Here is an 18,109-nt window from a genome sequence, read left to right as displayed (position 1 = left end):
GTGCTTCTCAGTTGCTTTACTTTTGCTTTTGACTTTGAATTTCAAAATGGAGCCATGAGAGGAAGATGAACAATGACCAGGAGTTCCTGTCACCTGGCAGAGTGGACTATCTGCAGATGAATGTCTTAGAAGCTTTGCTTTATGTCTGCACAGCCCAGGGCAGTACAGACCTTAGGATAGGGAAAAGAGGCACATGTGAGGTGTGTGTCAGGCCTGCACACAGGTCCCTCCCCCAGAGGCAAGGGGAGCTTCCTCTTTGCTTTGCATCTTTAGCAGTAACATAGAAGTCGTACCAGGAGACATTTGCAGCAGGTTTCTGCAGCACAGCACTTCCCAAGGGTCAATGTTGACACAGCTCCCCACTCTCTCAGCTGGCAGTCAGGCTGGACTCAGTTGGCCGGATCTGGTCTCATAGGGCTCTGTTCCTAAGCCTCCATGAATTCACAAGGTGGCCCTGCTGTGGCTGCCTCAAGGAGATGAGAACTGGGACAGGTGTTTTTTTGTCAAGCAGGTGAGTCTGGGATTGTCACAGTGCAGCAGGTTTCTGTGAGTCAATGATCTGTAAAGTGGACCCTGTGCTGGAAGAAGAAAGATATGATCATTGATAAGGGAGAGCTGTGAAGATCCTTGCAAAGGCTTGTATTGGATATGGAGGATGGTCTGAAGGGAAGTGGAGGGAACCGCTTTTAGAAATCAATGTGCACACTGCGCGTGCGAGGAGGGTCACCACCAGGAGCAGGACAATAAAGCAGTATGATAGCAAAGGTCACCAGGGCCAGAGGCAGGAGCCATGTGCAAGGGGGTAAAGAAGGCTGCCACCACGGGCATGCGAAGCATGAAGCTAGCAGTGCACAGAGGACCGTGGCATCTCAGGCTCAGGAGTGTCAGATGGAGTCAGGGCAGTGGCCGCCTGGGCGGAGGCTCTGTATACCTTCAACAGGTTCGCCTTCCCCGAACAAGTTCTGCACAGAGGCTATGGTGCAGCGGAAATTAGGATTCCACGTCTTCACTGGTATCAAAGGACAGGAGAGACCTCATAAGCCATGATTCTTCTTAGTGTTACATAGTTTCAGTAAAATTGGTGGAGAAGATTGAAAATCAAACCACAGAAAATGAGTATCAGGAACTCTGTACTGTTCTTCTATCAACTGACAACAAATTTTTAGAACATTTAAAAGTTTTCTAATCTAAATTTTATTGCTATTAATATGCATGTGTATGTCTATGCCAAGTCTGTGTGTCCCGTGGAGGCTGGAATGGCCATCGAACTCCTACAGCTGAGATTATCAGGCCATTGAGAGCCACAGGTCATGTGTGTTAAGAACCATGCTGTGGTCCTCTGCATGGGCAGCAATTCATGCATGTATGTATATATATGGACATAAATATGCATATATGTATATAGAGGAAATAAATATATATGAATATATATGTATTTATGTATACATGTATGTACATGTATACATGTATACCAAAGAATGACAAATAAAATTAACAATTTTGAGTTTCTTATAGGTGAATACCTTTGTCTTTAAAGTGTGTATGTGATAAATTTTTTGTGACCCAAAGTCACTAAGATCATTTTACTTTATATAGCATGAATTTGTATCTTTTGTTATAATCAAATTCATGTTGTAAAATAAGCCCGTGTGTTCACACCAGTAGCTCCTGTGGCACTGTCTGTTCCGTGGTCAAGTAGAAACTGTGCAGCTCTGTTTTATTTCCTCCTGTATTGTCTTGTTGCAATCAGCGAGTTTATGTCATTTATAAATTTATTCTCTGGCTTTCACACGTATACATGTATACCTGCACAGACACTTGCAAATGCACACAATCATGCATGTCCACAAGCATGCATGAGCATACACACCCCCACTATCACACTCATATATATATATATAACACATACACACATGCGCACACACAGACACTATAATACAAGGTCTTTCCTGAAAGCCTTGGTCTCTTCCTCTCTAGGTAAGAGTCTTCCAAACTATGTGACCTTTGATCTCAAACCAGTAATGTGCTCTCCCATCAGTGTTTGCTGCTTATTGAATGTCGTTGTGTTGCTGGCTGTGAACGTTAGGCCATAGAACAGTTAATAAGGAGAATGCCTGAGTCCACACCGCACTGTGAAATTCACAAACCCGAGTGGCAGCACCACCGGCATTTCCCTTGCCAAGAGAGACAGGAAGCATGAAAGGACAAATGAAGAAATGTGAGAAATTAGCATGTGGTCAGCCCTGAACAAAATTCTTATTGGGATGTTATCAGTTATCTGGATGTAAGGACGGTTTGGCTGTGCGTTTATGGGTTCTGACACCAAAGGCTGGAAAGATGGCTTTCCCTCACCACTGAGCATCCACAAGGATGTGCAGACTCTGCTTTGAACCTCTCCATCCTTAAGACTGAAGCACAAATCCATGATGTGGCTTAGATTTAGTTCTCAACAGTTTCTGTTTTAAGGGAGGAAATCAAATTAATGAAGGCATTAATGGACACCTTGTTCTTGTTAAACACAGTTTGCAGGATTTGCACTTGATCATTGTGAACTCTGAGTCAAATGAGCTATAATCAAGTAGAACAAATTGCATTGCAGGGTCCCTTCTTGCTGATTGGAAGTGGCACGTGACAGCGAACGGGTGCCTTTCTTTGCCTGCTGTCATCCTAAGGGCAGACTGCCATTCAAGTCTACCTTTGGACCTGCTCCCCATTGCTTCTCTGGGCCCCTGCTTTAACCCCGACTTTTCAGTTTAGCTTGCCTCCTAGCCCATGGAAGCAGGATTTACAGGTCAGCACCTTGACATCTTGTGCAAGATGGTTCTCTGTTGTAGGAGACAGGGGTGTGGGGTTTTCCTGTGAATTTTTTCATTAATCAGTTTATTTATTGACTTTACATCATGATTGAAGCTTTCCCTCCCTCCTCTCTTCCCAGTTTCCTTTCTCATTGCCACCTCCATGTGCCCTCCCTTTCTTCTCAGAGAAGGTGATGTCAAAGTGTAGTAGGACTGGGCACATGTTCTTCTGTTGAGGCTAGGCGAGGCTGTCCAGTTAGGGAAAGGGAACTGAATTTGTGGTAGCACATCTTTCCTCCATCATGAGAGGTCAAGATCCCCTAGCTTGTATGAGCAGTGGAGAGTCACTGAGGTGTCTGCAGGAATTGTCCAGTGTTCCCTGAGGGGACATTAGGCTCTGGCTCAGGACAACATGTGCCAAAGCTTGCATGGTTAATGTGGACCCATAGGGAGAGAGTTCAGGTTGCCTGCCTCATTAGTCTGACCAAGAGATAGCCCAGTTGCCCACTTTGGTCCTCATGTTCACACACAGACACACGCACACACACACACACACACACACACACAGCTCTTTGCTGTGCTTCATGTACACAATTCTGATCTTATCTTCCACTCCCTTTTTAGTATTGGTATCTTGGTTTTCTTCTGCTTTAAAAACTAGTAGAAGCATAAAGGTAGGTATCACATTCTATCATGAATGGTAGTCTCTAGTTTTGACATGCTAAAGGCTGTCTATGGTGAGGGCTGCTTCCTGCTTCATGTGTGCTACCTCAGAGTGTCCTCAGCTGGTTGTTGATGATAGGGCTCTCACTCTGTTCCCTTTAATGAAGGCTACACCCGTGCGCCACTAATAGTCTAACCTATCTTCTAAAAACACCACCGGGAGGTCAAGGTTTTGGCATGTGCTTTGGTGGGACATAAACATTCGGAACATAGCTCTGGGCTGTTGCTCTTGAGGTCCTCAACTGTCTGACTAGATGAGGCCAGCCTCTCCTGTCCAGGCTGACTGCATTTATATAAAGCAGTGTAATTACACTTGTTCTCTATGTCTATGAAATACCTTCAGCCTGGCAGTATGTACATTAGAATATGAGTAAGTAGCTACACTTTCCTACTTGGCCAACTAGCACCAAACTAACATCCTGTCAATAAACATGTCTAGACATAGGAAGATGGAAGGCTGCTTGGACAGGTTTTTGAATTATTAAATTATTTGATTTTCAATTATTGAATCATAAATACTGCAATGGATAGGCTTAATTTTTAAAATGAAGTGACGTTAAACCTTTGGGGATTTTGGGTGTTCACTGCACACAGATAAAGTCAGATCTTTTTTGAAAATCATATGCTCGTCTACGTATCCTTTGTATATCGTGGCTGTTATATGTGAGTTAATGCCCAAACTTGGGTCTCTTCGAAACTAAACAGGATGCCCCAGTCTTTGGGGGCTCATGAAAAGGGTCAGAGTGCAAGCATGATGCCCCTCCCTATATCACCTTGTTTGCACAAGTCCTACTATCAAATGCTGCTTTCTATCTGCACTCAGCTGAACCCCCCAGTAAGGTTCCATATCCTTGTGTCAATCCTCATGTCCTGGATGGCTGTACTCCCTCCACTGTCCCTGCAGGCTGAGAGTATATGCGATACCACATCTTAGTACTGCAAACTGAAGTTCACATTCAGAGTCACGCTCTGGCCAAAGAGGTACCTAAGAAATCAGCTGCTGTGCTGAGCCCAGAACCAGAACAGAATAGGCAGAAGGGAGGGATTGCTCTTGAGCAGGGCTTGGAAACCAGTCCCCTGGCTGCATGAACACCACACTTCTGAGCAGTCTCCGGCATCCTAGGAGCTATGTTTTAGGTACCTAGATGTCAGCCGACATCCACATGGAGGAGCTGACTCCCAATGAGGACATGGGTGAGAACAATTATGGCTTCTCTCAAGACCCCTATGTGGTTTTTCTTATTGTATACACTTCAATACACTTGCTAAATCGACAGGCAGACTGTCCTGGAGTGTGTTAGCATTGGAGATGGGAACGGAGATAAATATGAATGCCTTGAATCCCATTTTTAGCAGTGTTACTTGAAGACTTTATTCAATTAAACTTATTTCTAATTTGAAGTGAAAGGGAAAGGGGCTGGGGAGTTGGATTAGTGGGTAAAGTGCTTTTCTTGAAGCAAGAAGGATCTGCGTTTACTACTCAGAACACATGGAAAACAGTTGGATATGGTAGCACATGCTAATCATCCCAGCACTGAGGAGGTAAGGACAGACAGATGCCTGGGGCTTGTTGACACCAAGATTGCCCTTTCCTCTAACAATGTGTGCACACCCGCCAATGACAGCCCCCTCCCCCCAAAGGGCTGAGAGATCCCCTAGGTCCATCTGTGACAGCTAAGTTCATAGAGGTAGTAAAATGTTACTAGTCCTGCAAGGGCTTGTTTCGATTCTAAGAGACACAGACACTGGGAGTTTTGTGGAGGATTTTAGCACATAAAGCCCCTAGAGACTCCTGTGTTCCATAGGGTACCACACAGCCCCTCCCTCCCCCACCTTCTCCCAGGCACCTCCTGGGGCTTCTTTCCTGACCCCTGCCTACTGGCAGAAAAAGATGGATTTTGACAGAACCAGGAAGAGCTGTTCTGTCTCCATGGCAACGTCAATTCACATTCTGCAGGTACAGGGCCTGCCACTTAAGGCCACTGACTGAATGAAGGCTGCTGAAGGCTCCACGCTGCAGTGCCTAGCCAAAAATAACCTGGCAGGCCACCATCCCACACCACCCCATGGAAGGAGGCATTAAGCCTGCTGGATGCCAACTGTCAGCCTGGGTTTGTCTTCCTGCTAAATGGAGAGGAAAGGAAATGAGAGGTTTGAGGGTGGGGAGCCAGCGGCTGTTTGGCTCCCAAGTCTCCATGGTCAAGGAAACAGCACGTTTCCTCTATTGAATGGAACATGAAATGCATTCTAACTCCTTCACCCCAGGGCACCAGATAATTTGTATTTCAGCAGAAGTATTATAATTACTTAGTTTAGAGTTAGAATTAATTAGCATTTGGGGATGTAGTGATACAAACCAAGCAGTTATTAAAAATTAATTTCAATAGAAGTCAGTTTGGAGAGTCTTGGTTTTCTTTTGGTTAGTTCATAGATGACATCATCAGCCATTCCATGGAGACACCCAAAAGGTTAACCATCTCATCACTGGAAGGAAAAAAATAATTCAATGTAACCCTTTAAAAATATGGCCTGTTTCCAAATACATGGCTCATATTATATTGATATAAATTTAGACAAATGTCATGTCAAATACTGCATCAGTCCTGGAAGACTCTTGATGGTCATCAATATAATTTGCAGAATTATTTTCTAAGTCAGCAAATATTCGTCCTTGTGTAGCACAAGGCCATTCTGAGGGTCTGGAAGTATACCGGGTCTTTCCCCACATTTTAATGTTTCATTCCTTGGAATGAGAAGGAAAAAAGATCAGGTATGCTTAAGAAAAAGTGTGCTACTTTAAGTGGACTTTCACAACACTCATGTCCTGAAGTTCTTAGAAATCACAAGAAAGCATAGTTCCGTTTGGCTATTCTAAAGCAGGTGATTTCTCCCTGGTCGATAACAGGCCATTTTCATTCTTAGACAATGATGCCCCAAAGTTTATAGGGAGGAGGCACAAATATGCAACTTCCTCTCAAATCGCTCATCCCGAATAGGGACAAGCGACACTATTCTTGTGAGACATAGAGGAAGATGATACAGAAAATGTCAAGTCTTCAACCTACAGTAGTTCAAGGGCTGTAGGTCACTGTGCTGCTTTTGTATTTGGTTTATAAGTTTTTAAAGGATAAGGTTTAATGCAACATAGAGCTTTGGATTAAGCCATCATTTTTAATTTTTTGCATGTGTGCAGATATGTGTGTATGTGTTTCATGTTGGGCTAGGAAGGCCACAGACCTTTGAGACAGGTCTCAAGCTTACCAATTACACTAGATTAGTTAGCCAAAGAGCCGTGGGTCTCTTGTCTTCTCTCTACCTCCCAGACCTGGGTTACAGTGACACTCCGTCAGCTGTTCTCTGCGGTTCCTGTGGTCATCTTCCTAGCCTAGTTTCTGAATTCTTAGAAACTCTTCAGAATATCATTGCTTTAGAAGTTTTCGATTTTAGAATGTGAAACATTTGAAAAATGCTACTTTGTATTTCACAACAATAGTAATTTATAATGTATCTAGAAAAATAATTTCCTGACGTTGAGAATTTTAAAATAATATGAAAAAAGTAATTATTTACAGGAAAATATAAAATAAATTCTTCATGAAGCCCCTTTTGGGAAGCACTATTTTAAAATGCATTTGGATTTTCCTCTAAGAATAAAAGAAAATTGTTCTCCTGCTTCTTCTGCAGAGTCTCCACACAGGGATTTTTCATTATATTTAAATAAATGGCAGTATCTTTTTTATCTTCCTGGATACGCCAAGTAATTGTAGCATTTTCTCACTGGAGCTCCGCTGCTGTTACTGAAGCTTTATAAAACCTTGAACCATGTAGATTCACTATAGAACCATTTCCTTTGCACATGTCTACAGATTTGATGTTATGAGCAGATGAAATATGGCACTGGGTTTACTGAGAAGGTTGCTCCCTTTCCTAACTGGTTGCTTTGGTCTGTCTGTTTTTTTTTTTTTCTTGTCTTCTCTTCTCTTCTTTTCTTTTTTCTCTCATAGAGATCATCCTGCCTCTGCCTCCCTGAGTGCTGGGATTAGAGGCCTGGCCCCCGTGTCCTTCTGTTTCGACTTTTTAAATTAGTAGGAATATAGTCTACATTGGGTGTGTCCCCTACACCGTTTTTTTACCCCATCCCTCTTCTCAATACTTCCCCTCCCACTATACCTGTTTGTTCTTGTAGATAACTTCATCTCTACTGCATAATCAAAGCACATATGCTTTGTGTAGCTGTATGAGATGGAAAACCCACAAATGGGAGAAAAGACATGAGACTGTCTTCATTCCCTTAATCTGATGATATCTATTTACATTTCTACAAATGACATAACACCATTCTTCATAGCTGGAGAGGAATCCATGGTATGCATGGCACACATTCCTCCGCTCCGGGAACCCTGGGCTAGCTAGCTCCATGGCTACACACACTGACCACTTCAGCCTGTGGTCATGGAGAGCACTTCATTCAGGGGTGGGGCCTTCTGAGAATTCCCTGGTGTACATTGAACTAGGATGTCTGGTGCCAAATAATGTCAGTGAAGCCCCACACCCTTGAAATATCAACAGTATCTCTGCCTACAGAAGAACTACATAAGACCAGACCAGCTGATATGCTGGTGCAGATGGGGGGGGGGGGATTTGCCAAAGCCCATACCTTCATTTTTTCCTCTTATAATTCATTGTTTTCCTGGGATTCAGTGGTCTTGGTCACAGCCTTCACTTACACAGACAGGACTCCCCATCTGTCCGTGCTTGCTCCTACCCACCTCGAATCTGTAGAACCCCACAAGACTGCTGCTCCACTGTCCTTGCCCTGAGCATCCCATGTCCTCTGTGGACATCACACCCTCAGTGACTCGAAGAATCACTTTTTCTCTAAAGGATGGAGCTCCAAGGCTACTCTGAGAAACCCGACCCCAAAAAAAGTAAATAAAATAAAAAAGGATGGATCACATTTGAGTCCTGTTATTACATACCCTAGTATGTAAAACAGAATGCACACTGCTTCAAGCAGTTGAGTCTAGTAACTGTGAGAAATTCACAACAGACCGGAAGTAACATATTGACTTTTAAATTTGCAAAGGAAAATAGTCTCCCCATTGAAGACTATTCTTAAATATTTTTATATGCTCAAAGTTATTGGTGATTTTCACCCAGTTTATTTTGTTATTTGTTAAGAATGGAAAACCCTAAGGAATTTATTCACTTGGGAGGAAAAGTCTCCCCTAAGATGGTATTTTAAGAGATGAATTTTCATAGTCTCCTGGCCCAGAACCATGCCGACATAATAACTGAGTTAGCATCTACTGGCGTAAATTCCCTCTTTTTGGGACAGGGGATTATTCTCCCTTCTTCGTCCTGGGTTCATCTTGAGTTCATCAAAATGGAGCTTGGGACAAAGCATAGATAGCATTCTTGTTCAATTTTAAATTTATTTTTAGATGCATAAGTGATTGGTAGCCCCAATAAAAATGAACCAAGGTCAGGGATTGAGAGTGTTGTTTTACAAAGATGGTTGGGAAAGTCACAGCAAGCAAATGAGTGAGAACGGGGACAAGGAATTATAGGTGTGTAGACTCTGGGAAGGTCAGTGTGGAGAGCAGAGAAGGAAAAGGAGGGAAGAGGTAGTGAGGGGAGGGGAAGGGAGAAGGGGCCAAGCCATGAGAGATGGGAGCAAACAGGAGGGCACATTTGCCAGACAGACAGATACACTTGTGGACCTGACACACTTCTACCCTCTCTGCCCTGGCCACAGGCGCCCTATTCAGCCCCAGCGTCCCATTCCTTCCATGAACAGGGAAGGAATGGTGATAACTCAGGGAAGCTGAGTCCTTGCACATGCCCACACCATCTATCAGAAGGGTCTTTCTTCAGAGAACAGCTAGCATTTTGGGAGAGCTATGTGATCACAGCCTTGCTTGCTCTGGTGTTGACTTCTGCAGAATACCAGTTTACTGGAGATTCCCAGGAGAAGGCTCATTTGTAAAATTCCCAGGTCTCATTTGTACCAATTTGTGAGAAAACTTTAGGCATGCAGAGTGCTGGACTTCATGCATTTATAGAAATGTGTGTCCATGAGAAGGAAGGTAATTTGCATATGACCTCAATGAGATACCAAGCCAGTGGAGATGTCTTTCCAATCAGGATGCAGAGAAATGGAAACATCATTTTTAAGAGGGTTGAACAAAGAGTTACACTGAAAAAGACAGCAAAAATGGGAATTGCACAGGCCTGGCCGTTAGTAGAAACTCAGTGTTGTCTCATCCTCTAGGAGAGAAATAACAGTTTCAGAGAGGTAGGGCTGCCAGGAAAATACAGGGCACCCAGTGACATGTGAGCTTCTGATAAAGAGAAAGGAATGTTTACTGTCTTCCCAAAGTCTGTGTGGGACAGCACTTATTGCAAAATGTACCTGTTGTCTGAATGTAGTTCTTCAGATTTCTGTGTTTGTGTTCGCAGAAGGACACAGCCTGTTCTCCCCAGACTGAACAGTGTTGCTGTTGGCTGGAGCTGCTTCTCGTTTGAACTCGCTCAGGCTCATCCTTTCGTTGTCTCCTTCTTTGGGATGTGTCAGCTGCTGCCTGGTCATCAATGAGAGCACCAGCAGGAGACAGGGAAGCAGATTAGGGCTAGATACTTCATCTGCTCCTTTGTTAAGTTGTTTGGCCTCTTCCTATCACTCTCAGCCTGTGGAAGGGAAATAACTTTAACTGTTCCATGGCTCCAGCACAGAATCTCATGCATCAGCTTTGTGAAATTGTCCCTCTTTTCAGATTCTCCCCCATTGTCCAGGGCTGGCAAGTGTGTCTGTTCCCCACATTTAGGAGACAGTGGTCCAAAGCCAGGGCACATCCAAATCCACAAAGGCATGGAAAGAGGAAAGTGAGGCTCAGAAAGAAGACAGTTGGCACTCAAACAGGGAGGTTCTGATGGCCACTTTGCCCTGCAGATAAGATGCCATCTCTTCCTGGAATGTCCCTGGAAGAATGAAGAGAGTCTTGATTAGTTAAGAGATAATCACCCTTGGGTGTAAGCCGTTCTGCTGAAATCCTCCATCATCCATAAAACAGTAACTCCTGTCTATCCAGGAGATGTGTATGTGAGGGGTGTTATTTTTCACTTAATTAGAAAATTTAGTTACTTAGCAAGCGTGTAGTAAGTATTTTAGAGGAAAAAAGTAGTAGAAATAAAAACCACTGTATTTTGTCCTGCAGCTTCCCTGCCCACCATTTTGGCTTCATTCTCTTCCTTTGGGTGCTGCCAGATTCCCTTCAAAATGAACTGTGCTCACACCCTTACTTCCAGCTCAGAGAATTGGCTAGTTTTTATTTCTGTGCAATTTTACTCAGCTTTTCCATAAGTATTTGCTAAATTTAATTGTATTTCTGCTCTCTTGACCCAGTTGTCTAAGAGATGGGTAGGGGAAAAACAACTAGGAATAAATTTCCTCATTATCTCTCTAAGCCTTTCCCAGAGAATTAGCAGGCGTATCATAGCATGGTGACACCTACATATTAAACAGGACAAGCACTTTGCCAGTAGGAAGATTCTTAATTAAGAACCCAGCCGTTCATCCACACACTCTGCCACACCCCGGAGCCCAGCTACTCTGTCCTCCATGGAGGAGAGTCCCAGGATTTTGCTTGTTTGAATCTGCCTGAGGAAGGTGTTAGGAAAGGCAGGAGAGAAGCTCGCTAAAGAGATGGATGGATTTTGTCAGAACTCTTCACGTCTGAAGAACTCTGTGGCTGCAGTGACTGGCCCCGCTGAGCAGGGACCCCACTGCAGCTGTCCCCGTGCTGGCATGCTGGCTGCCGGCCCTGCATGGACAGATGCAGCAGGAGTGACTGCCTTCTCCACCCCCCTTAGGCCTGGCGAGGATGTGTGTTTCCCAGTGGCATCTCCGGCCTAAGAAGCTCGGGGCGCTTCATTTACAATCATATCAGCAGTCTCCTTCCCTCCTGGTTAACTTTGCCACCATCTGTGGTTTAGCCTGCATGGTGAGATTGCACTCACCTGGTGGGCTTTGTCACATAGCTATGGATGGAAATCATCCTGTGTCTAATCCAAACTCTCTGGGTCCTCAAAGTCTGTGTCAGATTTAAATGAGGGTTTGCTTTCCCCCTCAAATTTCAGCATATTTTCTCCATGTTAGTGGTATTAATAAATACATATATAAGTGGCATATGTATGTATATATAGAGACAGACAGACAGACAGAAATAAAGATATAGACATGGAGAACTAGTTGGCCCTCTGTACCTACATGTTCTAAAACCACAGACTTAATCACAGATCAAAAGAGAGGTGCCTCTGACATGAACACGGGCAAACGTTTCTGTTGTTTGAAAAATACAATGTAACCAGGTGCAGTCTCTAGCTTGGGCGTGGCTTTCTTATACACATAACCTGGAGGTGGCTGAAGTCCCTCAGGAGTCCTGGGCTCGGCTCGCTGCAGATGCTAGGTCACTTGATCTGAGCAGTCCCAGGTTCTGTTATCTGCAGGAAAGCCTGAGTGTAGACACCCCCCTCTGTCTCCTTGTTTCTGTCTCTGTCTCTAAGTGCTATAATATGAGACAATGACAATGACACTTGCTCTAATTCACATTCCTGTGGGCAGTGAGTCAGGTTTCTCTTCTTTCTATACCTTTCACCAAATTCTATTGTCACTGGTTTTTGCCCCGAGCCATCTTGACGGTCAGAGGTGGCGTCTTACAGCTTTAACTTGGGCACCTGCCGAGATTAGACAGGGTGAACGTCCTTTCCTACACCGGCTGGCCGTTTGTTCATATGCTTTTTAGACATGTCTGATCAGGTCCTTTGCTTGTTTTTGTTACTACTGGGTTGGTTCAGTTCTTACATATTTCGGACACTAACTCATTACCATGGATATGGCTTACAAATATACCATCTCAGTGGATATAAGGAACAAACACTTGATAGTAATGATTGTACTTTGATATAATCCCATTTGTTAATTGTTATATAATTTTATGTACTTTTAGGGTTATATGAAAGAAAATACTGTTCAGGCCAATTAAATGGAGTCTTTATTCTAAGCCCTGTGTGTGTTGGGGGATGTTTGTGTTTACATGTCCATACACGTGTGTGAAGGCCCCATTTGCATTATGTCAAATCTTCCTCCCATAGGAGGGATGGATGCCACGTCATTGCAGTGGTGTGCTCCTGTTGGGTCAGTTCTCTAGTCCTTTGCTGAAGCTTTTTTGTGTCATGCTCACATGTGGCTTTCTTTTGTGGTGCTCTTCCTAATGAAAGCCTTGGAAAATAACTGGCATTTCCAGGGAGAATTTGAGAAAGATTGGTGTTAGTTCTTTGCTTAGGTTTGGTAAGAACAGCATTGCAGTTACTCCAAGGCTCTCCTCTGTCCCCTGACAGTATTTAAATTAAGCTGTACTTTTAATGTATTCTTGGACATTTTCATACATATGTACAGCGTCTCCTGTACATAGCTACCTTCCCTTTCCTCCCAATGCCTCATCTCAGATTCTATATACAAGTATAATAATTGTGTATATTTATGAAGTTCAAAGTGATGTGCCATTCTTGATGCAGCTTACATAGATTTCACATATCTTTTTCAAACGTTGATCATTTCAAGAGATTTTTTTGATGACAGACTCAAAACTGAGTTCTACTCTTTCATTGTATCCAGCGATGTGGAAGGAAAGTGAGGCTACTCTTTGTCACCAATGGTTTTGAAGTAACCTCAGATATGTTTTCAGTGATATTTTGTTTCATTTTGTTTGAGCTAGGGTCTTGCTGTATAGCCCAGGCTGGTCTCAGATGGCTTGTGCCTCCGAGTTCTGCATATAGAGGTGTGTATCCCCTTATTCACCTTTCCCATGTTTGAAGTGTGAATCTAGAAAATGGTGTCTGTTATCCTGTTAGACAGTGGTGCTTCAGGCCTCAGTGGGTTACATGATTCTCACGAAAGAGTCTGTTTCTAGCTGACACACTTTGAAATTTCTGTGAACTCCCTTGAATGCGCCTCTGCGGTTTTTGGTGGAGAAATTTCAATTCTGTCTGGCAATGATGATTCTAGAAATGCAGCCAAGGGAATACACAGCACCTAATCTTTCTAGGAGTGCAAGTGTCAGAGCAGACAGTGTAAAGTGAAGGCTTTGCACATCGTTGTTCCAGCTCCAACCACCCTCTCAGGTCAGAAGGCAACGTGAAATTAGGGAGGATTCTCAGCAGAACAGAGCTCTGAGGGAACTCAGTTGTTTTAACATGCATACACAGGTATCTAAGGAGTGACATGTGATATTCCATTATGCCACCACTGTGTAGTGTTTGCGGTCACCTAAGTACACCTGTCCCTGAAATGGTTGTGTGTTTCCACAGGGAAATGTCCACAGCATTCCCCCAGTGTTGCAGTCTCAGGTGTGAAGTTGGCAGAAACATTGAGTGGCTAGGAAGAGGAACCGCAGCTGAGGAATTGCCTCCATCAGATGGCCAGTGGGAATGTTTTCTTAATTGAGAGAGCCAGTGAGAGCATTTTCTTAATTGAGAGAAGAGGACAGGGATGCAGAAGAAGGGCATTGGCCAGGCCAGGGGACCAGGAGCAGCGTTCTTCACAGTCTACTGTGCTCCTGCCTGACTTCCCCATGACCAGCTGTAAACTATGGGTCGGGTAAACCTCACTGTGTGGTAGCAAACCAGAGCTCATTCGTACCTCACCGGGACCTAGTGCCAGCTACCAGGTGTCCCTGCCCCTCCTCCCCCTCCCTACTCCTCTAGCCTGTGGTGACCACACTCCTGTCATTGTCCTCCTGGAGAGGTATGTTCTTATCTGCCCCACAGTGAGCTCAGTGGAGAAATCTTGCTGCATGTAAACTATTTTATTCTCTAAAATAACTTTAGGTTTGCCTATGAAATCACACAATTTTATTCTGTTTATGGCCAAATAATATTCCATGGTGCATATGCCACACATGCGTTGTTTGCTACTTAACTGTCAGCCTCAAATCCTTTCCATTTCTTGGTTGCTGTGGATACAGTATTATAGCAGACATGAAGTTACAGAGGTCTTTACCATTGACAGACTTTATTTCCTTAGGACATATCACACACACACACACACACACACACACACACACACACACACCTTGCTGGATCACATGATAATCCTGTTTTACATTTCCTGAGGAACCCTGTGCTATTTTCCATCACGACTGTGATAATGTGTGCAAAGGTTCTCCTTTCTCCACATCCTCTCCAGCACCTGTTATCTTCCCTTTGAAGACAGCTATTCTCACCAGAGTTGTGGCTTTGATTGGCATTCCCTCGGTTAGATGCACAGATTCTGACCCTTTCCCTTGGCTAGATGGCTTTGTCTTCGTGGTGGCCATTCTAATGTTGCTCTTTGCCCAGAGAGTCAGAAAAGGCAAGGGCTCATCACTACCCTTAGTAGAGAACAATTAGGCTTCTGGTGTTACTGGAATCTTGAGCACTGTTGTGCCTTTACCCAGAGCTACCAGTGGTGGAGAGGAGGAGGGAGGCACAGTTACCGTGGAGACCTTGCAGGCCATTGGGCAGCTCAGCAGCCATGCACCCCTCCCTGCGCAGACCTTTGCTCAGTGTGCTTAGCTGTGTGTGACAATGTGTGGCTGCTGTGGGTGGTGCCCCTGGCAACTGGCACTGGAAAACTTCGAGTGTGGAGGACACAGAGCCTTCATTCAAACCCAGACCTGCAGCAAAAGCAACTGTCAGGTCAGCAGGGGCTTGTCCTGTCCAGCCCTTTAGAGGCTGGATCCTTTTACAGGAGACCTTAGGGTCACCAGATTCACCTTGGGGAGCCCTCTGTACAGAGCCCATATGGTCCAGAACATACATGATTGGCCCTCTTCATGGCCCACTCACCACAGCCCAGTTCTATTTTCCATGCTTCTTCCCTCTGTGAACACCAGACCCACCTTTCACACTGAGGCCAGGATCTTGGGAATTTCCTTCTTTGTGAGGACAGCTCCTTCCCATTGAACAGCACCACAGGACTCCCCCCCCCCCCACACACCCTGTCTGCCCCCTGTTCCTGTCGGTTTGCTCAGACAGCTGTTTGTGGAATGAGGCCCTGTGCGTCTGCTCTGTCGTCTCTGCCAGAGGATTCCCTCCACTGCCATCAGGCAGATTTTGCCAAGGTTTAAACTTGCTTTTGTTAGCTCTGTGCTGAATGTTCCTGGGTGGCTCCCATCACCCCAGGCAGACATTCACCCTTTATGGTCTGATGGATGGCACCCATGAGAAGCCCCTTGTATTATTTCTTGCAACACCAGGCCTATTCAGATAAACAGTAGCTTCATTTACTAGTCACTGTCTGGAATACTTCCTTCTACCTGCGCATAAGCACATGCACACACAGGGGAGGCGACAGATCTTGGCTGAAGAGTTTCTATTTAAATATTGATTTTCTCAGTACCTTGGCTGATTTTTCTTCGATTACTCTGAGCTCTCAGCCTTCTGGGAGACAGTTGCTAATGTCCAGCTTAGGGCTCCCAGGCTTGCAGCTGCTTGGCAATGACAGAGAGGCATACTCTGAGGAGCCACGTCTCTGTTCTAGCTCAGAGGAGCCTTCTTGGGTGCAGATGCCCTACAAATGTCCAGTCTGATGAGGCTCACTTCAGCCCGATGATGAACGCTGCTCTGATGACTGGAGACTCGCCATTCAGGTCACCTTGGAAACTGGAAGGATGTGGGCCATGCCATCCCAGAATGTTCATTTATGTCCTGACAGGAAATGTGCAAAGCACTGTTGTGCTGTGGGTCAGAATGCTAAACCTGACACTCCTCAGGACAGTGCACGAATGTGAGCGGGAAAGTTCAGTCCACGGAGAGGAGCAGCTTCCGCTGTGGCTCCAGATGCTGAAGGTCATGTATTCTGCCATCTCTTCTTCTCTCTCTTCCTCTTCCTTTTGTTTACTGAAATGATCCACAGGAGGTTGTTAGTGACAGCCACACTAATTAAACCAATTAAAAGTATACGAGTCTTTTATTAGCCCACATCCATGAGCAGGCTCGTGTCCCAGAGGCTCTTGGTTCCCAAGCTCAGAGGTACAGCATTTTAAAAGTCAAAACCCACAATTCCACCAGTGTTCAAGAGGGAAGCGCTGTATCAGTCATGGGTAGGCACATTCTAGTAACACATGCTTTCTTGCAAAGCTTGGCAGTACTCAACAATTATTTCTTATTGACACTTCCTCTTAATTATTTAAGTTTTGTGTTTCAGCTTGTATAAACATCAGTTATGTTGGTTAATGTGTCTGGACCGTGGTCAGAGTCACAGTCAGACCCAAACATGTGGCCAAGGTGGATGTGGCTTTTGGGAGTGAAAAGCTGAAGCATGTCTTGCAGACCAAAGTATAGTTAGGACAAAATGGTGTCACCATAGTCATTTCATTTAACATGCAGTGCCTGTGTCAGACCCTGAGTTTGGAACAAACTAGGAGCAGGGCTGGCTGGGGTTGAGTGGCAAGAGGATAGCATAGGTCAGGCCAGTGTCGTGAGTCCTAGGTTTTATGACATGTACAGAGACATAGTAAGATGGCTGTGCTGTGGTCGCTCACTGGCTAGGGCCTGCTGTCGAGGGACCACCCAGCCATCTGCGCCTGATCTCTGGGGGCTGAGTGGCATCTTAAGAGCTGTGCTTTCAACATGCACCATATTTCAGGGCTTATTTTATTTTCGCTACAGTGAGTTTATAGGATATACAATTGTAAGTTGTCTTAAATAATTTGGTATACAGGCAAGGTAATAGAAAATTCAGTAGATTTTAGCAAGTTTCCACCTTAAAATATTTAATAATCATAGTATTAAATTTAGTGTCAATTCTCAAAATATATTTTTTAGGCTTCTTGCATACACATGTGAAAAGTGAGCACATATATGTGTGTGTATATATTTATATTCTTATTTCATATTCCTATATGTATACATATGTATGTAGTATATAATATGAAACAATCCTATTCAAATTCCACACCCTTAATTATATTTAAATAAACATGTTAAAACTTTTAAAATTAAATGTGTAAATAATAATAATAAACAATCTATATTCAATTGTAGTAATTGTCCTTCAAATTTGCATACATTCAATTTTTAAATACTGGTTTTTGTGTGTGTGTGTGTGTGTGTGTGTGTGGTATATGGATGTGTATGGTAAGCTCCCCCATGTGTGTGCAAGCAGAGGCCAAAGGTTGACATTGGTTGCTTTCCTCTGTTGCTCTCTACTTTATTTTTGAGGCAGTGTCTCTCCCTGACCTTGGAACTCATTAGCCCTGGGACCCTGTCAAGTGTTTGTCCCTGGAGTGCTGGTGCTGCAGACCCCATACCATTGTGTCCAGCTTGTATGAACTTTCTGAGGCTCTTAGCCCAGATCCCCATGCTTACATCCTTCACACACTGAGCCATATTTCCAGCTAATTTTATTGTTTGTTGCAGGTCTCTGCAAATGCTAAGGAAGGCTAGCTTTCTCTGTTTTTCCTTCTCTGCCAGTGAAAATTAAGAAATGCATGTGGTATATCCTATGTTTGGAGGGTGGATGGAAAGGAAATATCAAGGTTTTTTTTTTT

The 18,109-nt window shown here is 44.2% G+C and overlaps 1 protein-coding gene across 3 annotated transcripts in view; it reads left to right on the top strand.

Moving 5' to 3' along the window:
• Positions 1-18,109, top strand: part of Dscam (DS cell adhesion molecule) — a 547,677-nt gene that overhangs the window by 237,194 nt on the left and 292,374 nt on the right. The window lies entirely within an intron of this gene.

Source organism: Meriones unguiculatus, chromosome 17, assembly GCF_030254825.1.
Source record: "Meriones unguiculatus strain TT.TT164.6M chromosome 17, Bangor_MerUng_6.1, whole genome shotgun sequence".
NCBI classification, from domain to species: domain Eukaryota; kingdom Metazoa; phylum Chordata; class Mammalia; order Rodentia; family Muridae; genus Meriones; species Meriones unguiculatus.
Note: the sequence above shows the minus strand (reverse complement) of the source record. Positions and strands in the feature narration are given on the sequence as shown.